The sequence below is a fragment of the Schistocerca nitens genome, chromosome 3 (assembly GCF_023898315.1).
Source record: "Schistocerca nitens isolate TAMUIC-IGC-003100 chromosome 3, iqSchNite1.1, whole genome shotgun sequence".
Classification (NCBI taxonomy): Eukaryota; Metazoa; Arthropoda; class Insecta; order Orthoptera; family Acrididae; genus Schistocerca; species Schistocerca nitens.
The window spans coordinates 433,983,057-433,988,161 of NC_064616.1; positions in this window are offsets into that span (position 1 = coordinate 433,983,057).

Consider the following 5,105-nt stretch of genomic DNA (forward strand, 5'->3'; position numbering starts at 1 on the left):
TGCACACCTGGTGGAATATTTTTGTAATGCCTAGCTCTCCAAGGATATCATTAATTACAAGGAATGACGTATACTCCATGGGCCTTGTTTCCGTGTAGGTCTCTCAGTCATCCGCCAAATTCTTTGGGGCGTATCACATTTCCTACCTCATGTTCACCAACTTCTCCGTCTGTAACATTGTCCACAATTTTGCTTCCATTACAATCATCGTCTAATGTATTCCATCCAATTCTAGCTCTCTCTTCTTTGTCTGGAACTGCCTCGTCATTTGAGCTCTTGTTGTTCGTATGTCTGTTTTTCTTCTCTCAGAGGATCTTTTTAATTTTTTTATAGGCATCATCTACCATTCCCTTAGTTATGCTTGCTCCCACAGGCTTGCATTTGTGCTCTAGGCATTTCTGCTTTACTATTCTGCACTTCCTGGCAGTCTTACTTTTTAGACGTTTTTATTTATTTTCTCTGTTTCGTTTGTTACATTTTCATATTTTCTCCTTTTGCGATCGAAATTCGGAATTTCCCATGTTATCAAAGTATTTCTACTGTGTCTAGTATTTTTATGTACTTGATCGTCTGCTCGGTTCACTATTTCTTCTTTCAAAGTTGCCCGTTCGTCTTCAGTTTTAATTCTTCCCACTGTTTCATTCAATAATTGTCTAATGCTTCCCCTAAAACTCCCCACAACCTCTTTCTGTCTTGGAGACTACCTGTGCGTCGCTAAACACAAATTTGCTTCGACGTCGGCTAACACTGCCGCGAAAATAGATCTCTTCAGCTTCCTCCAACTAGGTTCTACACAGTAAAACTGAATTTTCAGAATTTGCTTAAAAAAATAATCTGTTCCATTTGCAAATTCGATGACGGCACATATACATTTTGTTTAAAGTACCCTGCCGCATTACAACACGCATCACCTACCTATCGATTAGCCGGTCGATAGAGATTTCCCTTGGATCGCAAACTAAAATATTTCTTACCGATATTGCTACTAAACATCGGTTTAGGTGAGTCCACTGTTCCTTCCAGGGAAAAGGCCGTTACGCAGCTCTGTGAGCCATTACGACGCACTTAGCTGACCGGAACACCGAGCTCAATGATTGAAAATAAGCGGTACGGACGCCGTACCATACGATAACGTTGGTTTAAACTTGGATAATAGGCCCTGGTGAGAACTATCATTAGAGAATTATTACAAGCATTTTCTTCCACCGTATCTGTTAAGTCACGGGACATAATTGCATCTACGCAACGTATTGCAGGTGCAAATTATAGACTGTGTGGTCATTGGTCTACATGTATGACTATATGTGTATTAACGTTATTCATAAACGTTAAGGAATCTCCCGTAATGCACGCAACAGAATATACTAAAGTGTAACATACATGTTCTTTCAAACACGACAACTGAAATACTCTCCAGTAATTTTTTTTTGTTAATTCAAATAACATACTTAGTGGCTTTTACAAAGATACTACACCAGCACAAAATGCCGTATGTTCCCATCCATAAGACAATATACGAAAGGAGAGAATGGCGTAGTGTGGAGAAATGACATACAGCGGGAACGGCATATATCTCTTTCATTCTACCGTCCAGGCAATCTAGTCGTGGCAGTCCGAGGAACTGAAAAAAAAAAAAAAAAAAAAAAAAACGAGATATCACTCAAGTGGAAACCTTAATTTACGTATCCCCTGCTTAGCTGCTTAGAAGAAAAAGACTCATACCGTCGAAACATCAAAGATATTTTTGTATTGTTACAACTCCGCTACTGCACGCCACAACATGGTTCCTGATCACTGAGATTTCACTTAGGAAATAACTTCAAATGAACCGTTAGTTCATAGTTGCTCGAAGTAGTGTACTTCCTAACGTCCTATACTTTGGAGGGCTTGTCTTAGGCACTGTGGTGCGTCCGTTCAACAACGTTGCACCTTTCTCGTGTAACGGTCTGACCGGATATGAAACACATCTTACTTAAGTTCTAGAAAAAAAGAAATTTTTGAATATCAAGGTATCGATCTCAAAATAACTTAGTGCTTGGAGCGCTCTGTAGCCTAAATTACTTTCCGTATTATTTATTTAAGTACACCCTAGTACAATAAAATATCTCTTCTGTTAATATTGAATTTATGGGCATAGTTGCGCGCCATGAATAACTAAAAGAACCGATACAAGCGAGAAGAAAAGGAAGATCCTTATTAGATTTATGCTAGTTACAAGCACACAATTGCGTAATAGCTAAATCGTAGAAATTTGTCTGTAATGAAACTAAACATTGAGGAATGTTTTCTATCAACGACCAGGGAAACTGTACATATTCAGACAACTTGCCAAAATTAACCTTGAATATGCTTTTCTGTATCGATGTGACGTCATTCGTGTTACTCGTTTCCTAGAAATGTTGTGCATGTCAATTTCTATTTCTCCGATGCATATAGGGAACGTCACTTAGAAACGAGAGTCTTTGTGATTACTGGTAGTCGTATCTATATTAACATTACGTGTAATTTTCCACGTGGCATGGAGTGTATTCTCTTAGAATTCGGCGGTGTACACAAATTCTGGAGAATATCTTAAAATATCTAGTCTGTTCCGCAAAACTTATCGAAATTTCTTCTTCAGGAAGCAACGATAAAATGTTTTAACGGTCTGTCGCCGGAAAAAGTAACATTCTTGTTATAGAGAAAATCTCTTCATATATACTACGCACTTCTTTTTATTTGCTTCAGTTCCAATCGAGAAAAAAACAAAAACAACGTTTTCAGTCGTCAACGGCTTGAGGCAAAAATTCGCCACCTTCATAATTGACATTAAAGAAATGTGGACGTTTTCTAGATATCTATTGTCGATTCTGAAGAAGACCAATATACACTATGCACCAGAAGAGATTACCTGATCATCTTTCAGTTAATCATATTGAGGATGAAGCTCTTTTTCCCGTGTTGGCTTACAAATACATTTCTTTATTATTTATTTATTTATTTATTTTGTAAGGGGTTCGCCTTTTCTTCTATTACCCAGACAGGTTTCGCTGAAGTTTCAACATCATCAGTAAACTTTTCATGTGTTTGTATTAAACAATAGGCACAATGCTCTTTACTACTTGTACGCATCTAAATTCGAGTTTTTAAGAAAGTATTTACAGATTTCAAAAGCGGATTACGTTTTGTATACAAACTTTTTTACCACATTCCGTAGTTTCCTTTTCTTTGCGTTTCGCATTGCAGTTGTTTTCCTTTCACAATTTTGCAACTGCAGCCATACAGAAATTAATGTAGAAAAGTTATTCACTTCGAATTCTTACGCCTAGGAATATTCTGATTAGCCCCAACATAATTAATGCTATGTGGAAGATTGTGTGTGTGTGTGTGTGTGTGTGTGTGTGTGTGTGTTTATGGGTTAGTGCTGTTAGTTCTTGATATTTCTTTAAGGCACGCAGGCACACACACACACACACACACACGAAATGGGGGCACACCATACGTTGGGCTTAATCAAAATATTCCTGGGTGTAACATTTTATGGAAAATAACTTTTTTACATTAAGTACCGTACGGTTGCAGTTGGAAGATAGTAAAAGAAAAACAAGTGTAACGCAAAAATTAGGATACTAGGAAATCAAAGAATGTGGTAACAAGCTTTATATACAAAACCTAGTCTGCTTTTCAAATATATAAAAACTTTCTTAAAAATTCGACTTTATATGTGTACAAGTAGTAAAGAGCATTTTTTTCTAATGCTTAACAGAAAGTAAATAAATGCCCAATGATGGTGTTCAGTCTTAAGAGAAACCTGTTTTGGCAACTAAACAAAAGAAGTAACTGCATTTTGCTCAAGGCGAGCCCCTTCCAAAAACAAATTAATATTTTTATTCCTTGTTTTAAAAAAAAATCTAGATTTTCTTTTCTTTGCTAGTATTCTTCGAGTAATTGACGTTTTCAGAACATGAGTGTGATTGAAACTAGGACAGAACCGTAAATAACAACACTATATATCGATTAAGTTAAGGATGGTACTCATGAAACTGGGTTTGATGCAGTAAAAGGTTCATTGGATAGTGGCATGGGGTGATAAAGTAGGACGCAATCAGCGAATGTCTCCCAGGAAATCTAAATGAAGTCGCAGAGGCACCTAACGTCATGCGACACCGCCTTCATTCCGTCTCCAGGGTCTCAGGTCTCTGATTCCTATTAGAAGCATCGATCGTGGTTGAGGAGATTGTAAGCCAATCCAGGACACTTACATTAACGACGGGTGCGCTCGAGTTTGATTTGCACCGAGCGGTGGAGTTTGGGACCGCAAAGCTATCTCCCTGTTATTTACACTTGCCTCCGTAAGGTGGTGGAACATGAATCCCCTATCGTTAGTGAAACTTGAGCAATATCGTCAGACGGCTGTGGAAATTCAAACAGCTATGGCCTCTCACACATTGCTAGTTACGATGGTCAACTTCGAGTAAAATGTATGCAGATTTTTTCCAGTACTGCTTGAAGAAATAGAGGAAGCAGACAATTTTTCTTTGGCTTTGTTTACGTCAAGTAGCGTTTAGGGTTTCCACCCTTCTTCAGTCAGCGTAACACATTTATATCTTTATCAGTGCAATATATTTGTTGATTTTATTTGGAACACTGCACCTGGCCTTTAACCGTAACTTATAGCCACGTATTTCCTCTATTTAGATTCATAACATACTAACTTTTAGTTCGCTAATGCAGCTTAGTGTTTGCAGTGTGCCTGCTGGAAGAAAGAAAGGTGACATAAATTTATCGTATTGTCAAAGACAAGACTGTTATGGACGAAGCACGTGTCCGGATTAGATAAAGATTGGAACAGAAACATACCTTTGGCTGTTCTAGAAGAACCATTGTACTATAACGTGAGGAGATTTATAGCAATCACTAAATATCTAGACCAGCGGAGACGTATACTGACGTATTATTCGCTCTAATCGGATACAAAGATACTGTACTATCGAAGCGCTTTCGAGCAACCGGAAACATTGGAAATTGTTCAGGGTAGGATCTGCTCTTGTTCACAGCCCGTCGGCGTGAAGGGTTCACATCCCTTTTAGGGCCTCTTGATTCAGGTTTTCTATGGTTTATCTACA